The sequence below is a fragment of the Terrapene carolina genome, unplaced genomic scaffold, assembly GCF_002925995.2.
Source record: "Terrapene carolina triunguis isolate 2854851 unplaced genomic scaffold, T_m_triunguis-2.0 Scaffold35098, whole genome shotgun sequence".
In the NCBI taxonomy this organism is placed as follows: Eukaryota; Metazoa; Chordata; order Testudines; family Emydidae; genus Terrapene; species Terrapene triunguis.
Window position 1 is genome coordinate 8874369 of NW_020699449.1, and position 12502 is coordinate 8886870.

The 12502-nt window shown below is 44.3% G+C and overlaps 1 protein-coding gene across 2 annotated transcripts in view; it reads left to right on the forward strand.

The window, feature by feature from the left end:
- The first annotated feature begins 200 nt into the window (after window positions 1-200).
- The window catches only part of LOC113405358 (lysophosphatidic acid receptor 1), a 140030-nt gene continuing 127728 nt past the window's right edge, over window positions 201-12502 (forward strand). For both annotated transcript variants that reach the window (XM_026646507.1, XM_026646508.1), the window contains exon 1: window positions 201-276. The gene's annotated coding sequence lies outside the window, so the exon portion shown is untranslated. The remainder of the gene's footprint in view (window positions 277-12502) is intronic.

Sequence of the window (12502 nt, forward strand, 5' to 3'; positions counted from 1 at the left end):
ATGACAACAACCTTTAGATGTCTGAAATGCCTAGGAACTGTCTAATGGGAATGAAGAACACATACCCACACACGCCCCTAATCCTTTACTGGCTGTAACAAGAAAGGCATATGACTTTAATTTAGACTGGCTGCCACCAGTCTGAAACAGGAAAGCAACATGCAATGCTAGAAAGTAGCAAGAGAGCAGCTATGCCGAACAAAAGCAAAGCCATTTAAAATGCACCACAGAATAAAATAAAGAATTGCATCTCTTGGAAAATGCCGCATTGAGTAGGTAAGACAACAAAAAGAACTATTAAGTTTTGTTGGTTTTATTTAAAGAGCTACACACATTTTAATGTGGCGTTGTCTGTAATATTCTGTTTTCCCTGTCTATTTATGTGTGTTGCGCTCTCTCTCTCTCAAAATAATCCAGTCAGTCAGTTGAATGGGTGCTGTTTAAAGGTACTTTTCATCATTTTAAAAGTCCTTTTTCTTCTTTGTTTGTTTAGAATCACCCTGTGGAATCCTGAAACTGAAATCTCATTACCTGATCACCAGCGTTTACTTTCTTGAGTTGTACTTCCACATTTGTTTGTTTTTTGTGGGGTTGCTCCTGGGGGTTGAGCAGTGGCCGTTTTAGCTAAAAGGGCAGTGGGGACAGAATGAAGTTTGAATATGCTGTAGAGAAAGAAATGGCAGGACCTGGTGCCAGTCTGGAGGTACTGGGAGAATGACTCCAAGGTTGTGAGCCTGGGTAAGAAAGTAGTGATTTCAAGTCAAATGAAAAAGAGGAAAGAGGCTCCTCCTTGTTCTTCCTAAGCTGTTTTTTGCCATGTTGGGCTTGCGTCAGTGGTGGGACATCTCGGATGATAGGTCAGACCATCATAGATACACATAAGGGGACAGGTGAGGGGTAGTAAGTTTTCAGCACAGAGATGACACACGCAATACTAGAACGTAGTATCTCCCGAGATGTGTAGTGGAGAAAGAGGAGCAGAGTCTGAGCCCCGAAGGACACTTTGCAGACTTTTTTTTAAAGCAATCCATGTTTTTCCATGACATCACCTGCCAACAGTCATGAAAGTAACATTGTTTTTAAATGATGTGCTGAAAGTACCTGTCCAGGCTCTCCCAATAACCATTTCCAGGCTTTGGGTCATAGTTGTTACGTCTGTCAAACTGGTATCTATGATATGGCTTGTTAGGGGGTAAACTGACCTTCTAGATGATTATTATTGCTTAAACCATTGCACTGGGAGAAAATAGACCTCACGGCTCAAACTGGGCCAGGTTGACAACCCCTGAGAATCTTTGGAATCGGTTTCTTTTTTTAAAGTAAGCCTAGCCATCATATTGCAAAGAAAACCTTGATAATGTGACCTGAGTGCAACCATGATAGCAATCGTATGCTTACAAAAAGTGTTATCCGAAAGCCATTGCTTCCAGCAGCACAGCACCTTCTAAAGCCATGCTGGGGAATTGTCCATACTGATACAGGAGGAAAAGTAACATCTCACTGTCCCCACCAACCACTTCCTGAAGCACCATGACATTCTCCAGAGCTTTCATAACCAAGTACTGGCCAGGTCCAGTTCAGCTTAGTTTGTGAAACCTGATGTGATCAGAACCCAAGGTGATATGATTACAGGCCAGATACGTCCTGATGTCCAAGTCTGCACCTACACATAGAAAATTAATGTTTGGATCAGACATGGGAGGAAGGATAGCTCTGTGGTTAAGCTTAGACTTGGGAGACCTGGGGCCACATCCCTGCACTGCCATAGACTCTTTCATGTGGCCTTGGGCACGTCATTTAGACTCTGTCTCAGTTCCCCATCTGTGCAATGGGGATGGTAGAACTGCCCTACCTCGCAGGGGTGTTGTAAGCATAAATACGATAGAGTGGGAGGCGCTTGGATACAATGACAGGGGCCAGATAAGTCCCTGAGAAATACTAGGTATTGAAGGAGCAAATATGTGATAGATTTGTAGTAGGTCAGATATCTTCTGAACTTTGATATGATTAAAGTTATCACAAAGTTAGAGGTCTAAGAGTTTCTAATGTGGATATTTATTGCTGAACTTCAGTTTAACACTTAACGAAGGTATGGAATTTTGGTATTGATTTTATATATAATACACCTTTTTGCTTTGAAAATCCCTCATCAGAGTCACCCTGTGTTAAAGAGTGAATTCCTTGCTGGATTGAACTGGATTGTATACAAATACATCAGTGCCTTTGTCTCCTGGCAGCACCGAGCTGCTCTTGTTTCACATTTACGCAAATTTAGCTTGCAAGAGAGCTCCTGGAAAAATCAACAGAAATGTCCAGGGTCATGCTAGTTTATTCTCTCCCAGTGCCGTTCTATTTGAGACAAAACATAGAGCAGGTGTAGTGCTGTCCCAAATCCTACACTAATGAACAGGGAAGTGGATAAAAAGCAGGAATCTAATCGTATAACAGTAGTTTCTGCTTGCCAGGTGATAGACTGTAACACTATCTCTAGGCATCTCTATCACTGTCCTCGCTGTGGTATCTGGGCACTAACCACTACTATAAGCCCAACCTGTAGATTTGCTGTAAATCTTTCACCACTTACAATGTTGGTTTTAGACGCAGCCATCTGTCGCAGGAAGAAACAGTCAACTGGATGTAAAACCTTCCAATCTCCCTTTATAAAAGGGCTGAGCTAGCTTCGCCGGGATCTTCCCATTGAGAAGGATGACAGTTCAGTTGGGCCCAGAACTGACTTTACCTTGGGCCAAATTGTGAGTTCTCTACACAGACAAAACTCCCTCTGCAGCAAATGAGAGGTTTTCCTCAGTCAGGGCTTCAGAATTTTGGCCCCTTGTAAAAACTGAAAGAATTCTATGAAAAATAAAATGTTTAGGGCCTTTGATTTGCTCACTGGCAGCAACGCTTCAATGAAGCTGGGCCATCACACATCCCCTGGCTGTAGCTAGCCCTGGAATCCCCCTGAAAATGGGTTCCCTGCTCCAGTGGTTATGGCGCTGGCTGTGGATTTGAGAGACTGGGTTCAGTTCCTGGCTGTGATTCCCTGCATGATGCTGGGGCAAGTCTCTGTGTGTAGACATACCCTTAAAGAAAAACCCCAGGCAGGCCTGTGCCAACCAACTTGGGCTCATGGGGCTTGCGCAGACAGCAGGGCTGTTTCATTGCTGTGTAGATTTCCAGGCTCAGGTTGGAGCCCGAGCTCTGGGACCTCTCCTATTTCCCATCCTGAGCCCAAAAACACAACCATGAACCAGCCCTGCAGCCTGAGCCTGAGGTGACTGGCATGGGCCAGCAGCAGATGTATAATTGCTGTGTAGACCTACCGTAAGACTTTGTGCCTCAGTCCCCCCATCTGTAAAATGGGGATAATAGCACTTCCCTACCTCACAGGGGTATGTGAGGATAAAGACATTAAAGATTGTGAGTTGCTCAGATATTATGGTAACGGAGGCATATAAGTACAGATAGGTAGATTGTGCAGAGGGTCTTGATGGGAAAAAGTAATACAGCCTGGCAATTACCATAGGACTGATGGCAGATAATGTCATCTATCCATTCCCTGACTTCCTCCTGCCTAAGCGCCACACCAATGGTCTCTTGCAGAGTCCCAGGAGGTGGGGGTGGGAATGGTGCTATAGAGGGAGCTCACCTTTCCTCCATGGGTGGAAGGAGATCTAAACAGTGCCCTCTGCGCACGGATCTAGGGGACACAGTCTGCATCCCAGGAGTTTACTTTCCCTTAGTAATGATGTTGGATGGATATGCACAAGCAAAACTATCATTTTCTCTGTAAAAGAAAATATTCACAGACTTGTTAAGAATGACACCCTGCTGATTTTTCTTTTGTAATTCCCAACCTTTTGTCCTTAGAGCTTTTTGTAACCGGAACAGGTTTAAAATGTTCCTCTGTGCTGAGCATGACGCACAGCTTGAGCCAAAGCTGGGCTTTCGGATTCCAAACCACACACAGTGCGTTTCCATCTTCCACGGCAAGTTTGCGGAGGCTTGCAAAGAGAGAAACAAGAGGGAGAGGCTTGTGAGAGGGACTATTCTGTAGCCTAGTAGTTCATATATCTTTGCCTGACAGAAAAGGAGATCACTGGCTTATCTCCAGAATGGAAATGCTTCCAAACACCAGGTCTTGGGTGATGGACTAAAAGTGGGTTTTTTATTTTTATTTTAGTTCTTTTTTTACTAGATAGAGTGAAAATCAGAGTGCAGGTCAAAGGGTCACACCTCAGGACAGCAGAAACTGACTCCAAATAAATAAGACTAAGAAAACACAGAACAGAGATCTTCCTAGGAATTTCAGTTAGTGAGAAATTTGGAAATAGTAGACAGAGGGATGGTTTTATTCTTATAGCCAAAACCCTATTCATCATGTGGACTAACAATAAACTCCAAAGTAAAATTTCATTTAGAAAATCCTCAAGAGTCCCAGACTGAACGTAAATTCTAGCATGGTCATAACCAAGATAATACATTTTTAATATTTTTCCCAGGGCTAAAGTAAAAGCTACAAAAGGAAAGTATTGAGGATACAAAGTTTTTTATATTCCTTTGAGTGAGAGCTGGCCATTAATCAGTAGCTTAGTTGGTTGTCCCCTTTATAAATAAGTAAAGGGACGTATTTTGGATTAAGTCACTTAAGTTGTACTGCTGTGGAATAATTTCACCAACATATTAGTCACACAGATATTTTCTCCAACTGAGTGCTTTTCATTCCACTTTTTTCCCCCTTTATCCACATTTACCTTTGACAAAAGAAGCAAAAGCTCACTCCCCTAGATCTTTTGGTTTCCTATGTTCCTCAGATGGTAATGTTCCCAGGTAGTGATTATACAGAACAGACGCTTATGCCAAACCAATGGGCCAAAGTCAGCCATTACACAAGCAGCTGCTGCTCTCTCGACTTGTGCCAAGAATGAATTTAGCCAAGCATCTTCTTTTTAAAATCTGCCCTTCTTGACTTTAAGGCCTTAAGGGCACTGGATATTTAAATATCAATTTTTAAATTTTGAAACATTAATGGGTAGGTGCAGTGTTCCTGCTGTGGAAGAAGGAAAGGATAGTTTTAAACGTAAATGGTTCCCATTATCATAGTAGGTGAGTGCCTCACAATCTGTAATGTATTTATCCTCACAACACACCTGGGGAGGATAGAGAAGTGCTGTTGTTCCCATTTTACAGATGGGGAAAACAAGGCACAGAGTTTAAGGCCCAGATCTGCAAAGGTGTTTTGGCGCCAGACTTCCATTGACGTCCATGGAAGTTAGTCCCAGATCCTCATAGGTATTTAGGTTTCTAAGTAACTTGCCCAAGATCACAAAGAGAGTCTGTGATAGAGCAGGAAATTGAACCAAGATGGCAAATTCAGCTCTACTGAAGTCTGGATACTGCCTTCCTTGCTTGGAGGGTCTGGGTTTGTAGGGGTTGGAGAGCAGGGGAAAGAGATGAAATCACACAAAGCAGCGCAAAAAAAAAAAAAAAAAGCTTTCACATGAAATTTTGTTAAATGAGACTCTTAAATTTTTGCAGTGCTTCAGTGAGGACCTGTTTCAAAAGATGCTCGTCTCCAAAGGAGAAAAATGTGATTCTTTTCTGATGAGAAAGCCGCTTCATAATTTCGGATGATGGAATTGTGACTATCAGTTCTTGGGGCTGGTCTGGCAAGGGAAGCCAGTCCACTGAAAATCTGCTCTCTAGAAGACAGCAGTCACTGAGCTGCTCAGTTGCTGTTTGCAAACATATACATTTGTGGGGTTATTGATTAATTTCTTACTGATATTTTGCCCCGCTCACTCTACTTTCCAAAGCCTCTTCAATTATTTACAGGCTGACTCTAAGTTATTGGTGCACCCCACTGACTTCAAAGTGAAAGTGGGGCCTGCAAGGAATGACCGATTTGGCCAATAATAGTAACGGGCAAACTAATTCCAGTCAAAGAAGAGGCCCCGAGTCTGAACACAGTTTTAGAACCAAACGTTTCTGAAATGTGTGGCTGAGTGTTTTTTCCAGATGGGTGCAAAATTGAATGTTCCAAGGAAGTAGGGGAAAGGCAGCTTCTGGCCAGAAGCTGCAAGTGCCAGAAATGTGAAAGAAGCCTGCATGTGTGAGATTTCTAACTCCGTTGTGCAGCCTTAGACTATTCGATTGGTTTGGTAAGCATCCCAACATGCGGTAGCTTATTCAACCAAACCCAAATCTTTTGAGAGTTGTCCATAATTGTTCCTGGCTGCATGTGAGACTGCTGTGCTGTCACATGAAGCCTGCTGCATTCACCTGTAGCGTGGCCATTTCATTTCCGCTTTGAGCTGTGCAGCGGGGCGATGCTAAGTGGTGTGAAAAGCACTCATAGAACGGTAATTAGTTACACTTGTTACCTTTTGACCCGCTTGAGAAATGTATCCCACTCCGCTAAAGATATTTGAGAGCAATGCAAGCCCTCTTGGCGTTTGTTTTTTCCTGCCACGAATCTTCAAACGTTATGTTCCGATGCTTGAAGGCTACGCTGGGACGTGATGGGAATTCAGCATGATTTTTTTTTTTTAACCTTTAATGGGCCGGGTGAATTGTTCCTACTGTGCCAGCAGATAAAATGGATACTTTTAAACACTTTGTTTTCCTACCGCTTCCACTTTTACCTTGCAGTGGCAAAGCTAGATGGGTTGCAGTTTAGAGAATATTAAATGATGCCTCCTCTGTCGCTGTTTTACTCACTCTGCGTGGTTCTCCACCTCCCTGTAGGGGAGGCTGGGACTCAGGTTGATGAGCCTGCTTTAGCCTCGGTTAACAGCCATTTAGCTCAGGCAGGAGAGGCTTGTGCTTTAGGATCCACAGATCCTATGTTCAATCCCCACTCCTGATGACTCAAGGGGAGATGGGGTAGGAGGTGGCGTTACTATTGCTACCAATGATGCTCTGTAGGTTAGGGCAGCATGGTTGGGTGTTTCCTGAGGAGCACAGAAACTCAAGTCTGCCCACTGGATCTCAGACAGCACTGCTGCTGATCTCCATCAGCCCAGGGGAAGCAAGAGAGCCATGACTGCTCAGAAACCCGGGTCTTCTGCAAGACAGTGGGTCTCCTGCCACACTACACCAAATAATTTATTTGAAGCGTTTTTTTTTTTTTTTTAAATCTATGAATACTCACATTTGCAGAAGTGCTGAGCAGCGTTCCCTCTAATTTTTCCCACCCATGTGCGGAATGAATTTTGTTACGTGCACCAATGTGGAGGTGATGTGTGACGCAACACCTCCATATGGGTGCACATAACAAAATTCATGTGATGGAGGTGGGGCTAAGGGGTTTGGAGTGTGGGAGGAGGCTCTGGGCTGGGGCGGAGTGTGGGAGGGTGAGGGCTCTGGGTTGGGGCTGGGTATGAGGGACTCAGGGCTGGGGCAGAGGGTTGGAGTATGGGGGGTGAGGGCTCCGACTGGGGTGTGGGCTCTGTGGTGGGGCCAGGGATAATGGGCTTGTGGTGCAGGCTGCCCCGGGGCTACAGCAGGGAGAGAGGACTCCCCCCAGCTCTCTCTCTCCCTGCAGCAGCACATAGGCTGGGGGCAGGAGGCGCCTCTCCCACAGCCGCGGCAGGTTCGGGCCAGGGCTGGGTTGGGGCCGGGGGGGAGGGGTGCCTCTCTCCACTGCAGCAGGTCTGGGGCGGGGCTGGGCTGGGGCCGGCAGGGGGAGGCATCTCTCCCCACCGCCGCCCTCAGCACCTGCGCAACACTTAATAGGCTGCTGCGCGGCCACGCAGCTTAGCGGGAACTTAGGTGCTGAGCAACCACAAACCCCCTCCACATCTGTGGACTGCCTGAGCCAGATACGGAGGAGAAAGAAGACATGGGCTGACATGTTCCTGGAGATGGGAAATGTAGGCGTTCAGTAACTCCGATAAATCAGGTCACAGACCCTTTTTCCAAGCTGAGAAAAAAAGCAGTAAATTCCAGAGGGTGTCCAGTAAATCACCATTTTTTCCCAGTTCAAAGTGCAAAATGAGAAATATATATCTAGGTTCATTGACTGTGCCATTCTGAGTGCCTGCCCCCTGCCCTGTCCTCCCCCGCAATGTCTTGTGTGTGAGCTAAGTCCTGGTGGCACAGGAACGCAGGTTGATGATTCAATATCAGCTGAGGATGAGCAGAGTCAGATTGGGAACATCCATGGAAAAAGGCGTGCAAGAGGACAGCACTGATGACCGTATAATGATGGCACTCTCATGTTAGGAAGACTTATTGTAAGGAGTTACGGGTGAGCTGATTTGAATAGAAGAACAAAAATAAAATGTGCACTAGAAACAGAAATACCAAAATACCATGAGAAAAGCTGTTCTCAGAACATATCCTGATCACTTTTGCTGTCTGATATAGCAAATTTTTTGGTTGCTTAAGAGTGGTAGATTTTCTCTGAAAAGTGACAAATAGCGCTTACTTCCTCTACTGATCTCCTCCTTATTTGAGTCACGCCTGCTTACATTAGTGACAAAAATAAGGTTTAAGGTGATTTCTCACTTTCGTTAGCCCTCAAGATCCAACAGAGGTAAGAGAGAGGGAGCTGGGTTCTATTCTGTTCTCCACTCTGTGGTTGAGCTGAGTCCTTTTTATTGTCAGGAAATGTCATGTTACATTGTCACTAAAATCAGCCAGGTTAAGACTGAACTGATTTTATCATGGAGTCAGGCAACATCTGGAGAAGATAAACACTATGACCTGGTCTATACTACACAGTTAGGTTGACATAAGGCAGCTTAGATTGACCTCGTTGTGCATGTGTCTACACTTAAATTTGTCGCCATCTCTGGTACCGAAGTAGGGATATGTGTCATCTTTCGCTCCACCACAGCTCAGGAGCCCCATTCCTGCAAATCCATCCACTATGTCCTGCACAATGCGGAGAGTCCCAGTCCTGCATAGCAGGAAGCAATTAATGGCCCTGCACACTTGCATCACAATGGTACCCAAATGGATTTCCTGACTCCAAATTGATTCCCAACTGACCAGTAGCAATCTGGTGTAAGTTTCAACAGTGCAATCACCACTCGCTTCTCCACTGTCAGGACATTTTAGTGTCTCTGTGCTGGAGGGCTGGGGCTAGCTCGGCACACAGATCAAAGAATGTAGTCTTTTGTGTTTTGAAAGTTTTGCAGCTACTCCTCATCTCAAACCTGCTATGTGATCCTACCCAATCAGTGCTTGTTTTTGGGGCCCAGAAGCAGCACTCCATTTGCAGCTGCTCATGATTGCCACCAACAACCTTGAATTGGTTCTCTCTATGTCCCACAGCCATCTGACCTCCAAAGAATCGTCATGTTCCCCACTGATTTGGTGGTTCTTGCAGCTCTGCAAATACTCCAGGATTGTGCCACCTGTGCTTGAAACGCTCCTAACAATAGCGCAGAGCTGAGCAGGCTCCATGCTTCTGTCAGAGATGGTGGATAGTAAGGAGAACCAAGCAGGTTTGTGGGATTTTGGAAAAAAAGGCACAAAAATTATGAGCTACAGATAACATAGTGGGATGGAGACAGTTGCAAACTGGGAAGTTGACCCCCCATGCTCCCAGTCCCCCTTGCATGACTCGTTTTTGCCCCATCATACATTGCCAAAACTTCCCAAAACATAGTGCATTGGACTTGGATGAGTTGCACAATGGGATACCTATCGATGGTGCACTGCACTCTGAATCGATACAAGCACTCCTGGTGTGTACGCATGCCCCTGACCCAAGCAGCAAAGTATGCACATGCACAAGCAATGTACTAACTGAGGCAGCTGTATGCCAATGCAACTTGAGTTGACATAAGTTTGTAGTGTACACATGGCCTCCGTCTTTCTGCTTGATGAGTTTTGGCCAGTGTTGCTTACCAAGCTTCTGGATGTATTGGGAGAATGTTGTGCCACCATGTAACCGGGTGTCCACCCACACAGGACTGGAAGGGGTTAAGATGGTTAGGTGGGCCAGTTAACGCCACAGGCTGCATATGGAGGAAGAGCCGGAGAGCAGGAAATTGATTGGAAGCAGGCTCAGCTGGAGGGGCCTATATAAGCCAAACAAAAGAAATAGTATTTTTCAATTCACCTCATACAAGTACTGTAGCGCAATCTCTTTATCATGAAAGTGCAACTTACGAATGTAGATTTTTGTTGTTGTTGCATAACTGCACTCAATAACAAAACAATGTAAAACTTTAGAGCCTACAAGTCCATTCAGTCCTACTTCTTGTTCAGCCAATCGCTAAAACAGACAAGTTTTGTTTACATTTACGGGAGATAATGCTGCCCCCTTCTTATTTACAATGGCACCCGAAAGTGAACAGGGGTTCGCATGGGACTTTCGTAGCTGGCATCGCAAGATATTTACGTGCCAGATATGCTAAACATTTGTATGCCCCTTCCTGCTTCGGCCACTATTCCAGAGGACATGCTGATGATGCTCATTTAAAAAAAAAAAAAAAAAAGTGCGTTAATTCAATTTGTGACTGAACTCCTTGGGGGAGAATTGTATGTCTCCTGCTCTGTTTTACCTGCATTCTGCCATATATTTCATGTTATAGCAGTCTTGGATCCAGGACATGTTGTTCATTTTAAGAACACATTCACTGCAGATTTGGCAAAATGCAAAGAAGGTACCAATGTGAGATTTCTTAAACCTCGACCCAAGGTTTAAGAATCTGAAGCCTCTTCCAAAATCTGAGAGGGACGGGGTGGGGAGCATGCTTTCAGAAGTCTTAAAAGAGCAACACTCTGATGCAGAACCTGAACCACCAAAAAAGAAAATCAACCTTCTGCTGGTGGCATCTGACTCAGATGGTGAAGATGAACATGCGTCGGTCCGCACTGCTTTGGATCATTATCGAGCAGAACCCATCATCAGCATGGATGCATGTCCTCTGGAATGGTGGTTAAAGCATGAAGGGACATATGAATCTTTAGTGCATCTGGCCCATAAATATCTTGCGACTCTGGCTACAACAGTGCCACACGAACGCCTTTTCTGACTTTCAGGTGACATTGTAAAGAAGAAGTGGGTAGCATTATCTCCTGTAAGTTCAACATTCCTGATAAAGAGATTGCACTACAGTACTTGTAATGGGGGAATTGAAAAATACAATTTCTTTTGTTTTTTTTACAGTGCAAATATTTGTAATAAAAATATAAACTGAGCACTGTACATTTTCTTTTTTCTATGTTGTAATTGAAATTAATGTTTTAAAATGTAGAAAATGTCCAAAAATATTTAAATAAATGGTATTCTAATATTGTTTAACAGCATGATTAATCATGCAATTAATTGCGATTAATTTTTTTAATCGCTTGACAGCCCTAAAATAAATAAATGGTAAAGCTCCCTCTCAGAAGCTGACAACTCCTGCTCCCTTTGAAGTCAATGGAAGTTTTACCATTTACTTCAATGGGATCAAGATTGGGCCCTAAATTATTAGGCTCATTGTCTTGCTCAGAGTCAGACACCCTGTGCCATGAGGTGAACTGACAGCCCATCACACAATGAACTGTCAAAATCTCCCTGTCAAAATATCCATTACAATAGCGAAAACAACCATGATCCCACATGTTCGCCCACATAACTTTCCAGCTCCACCCTTTAGGAACTCTACAGGAAACAGCTGTAATGTCTACGTTCCATATTGTAGGAGGTTTTGGAGTCTCGTTTTGGCCAGGAATCAAACTGCTGTAAACTCAGAAGGAGATCTCCCTCGGCTTGCTCAGCCCTCCTTTTTAAAAACGATAAAGAGAAGGAGAAGGAAGAACTTATATTAAAGGACTGCTACTATGCGTCTAATTATGATCTCGCAATGGTGTAAACCAGGAGTTACGGTACTGAAGTATTGAAGTCAATACAGTTACACCAAGTGTAAAACAAGTGCCAGTGGTCAGACATGGGCCCTAGGCACTGGATGTTTTCTCAGATGGAGGTGTTGAAAATCACTCGTGAACTTAATCATTCAAAAAAAAGTGTGTGTGGGGGGGGGGAATCCGGAACGCCCCGTCTACTGGCTGGGATGAAGTAAGGAGCATTGTTTCCAGAACACACTGAGCCCAGAGAAGGTGGGTCATTTTACTGAAGGAGAGATCAAGAAGTTAGAGGTCTGCTCAGGCCTAATTTTAAAGTCTGATCTGAGCACAAGCTGACCTGAACCCTACCCAAGCCTGAGAGGGTTGAGTTGCTTTCAGAGCCGACCCAAACCTGACCCTTCCCACGCCCCCAAAACCTGTTACAGTGATGCCTATTCATCCTTGGGGCTTGCCCTGGTGTCTAAATGTGACCAGTTATAGCTTATTTGCATGTATGTATGTGTGTGTGTGTGTGTGTGTGTACATTTATGTATAAGAATGTATGACTTTTTGAATTGATCATAGATTTAAAATACTCCTGTCTGTAGAGCAAACCTTACCCAAGATGTCAAATAGTGCAGTTTTCTGAATATAACATTTAAAAAATGTCTGCACGCAAATCTGATTCACATTTACACCAAGACTCCATTGC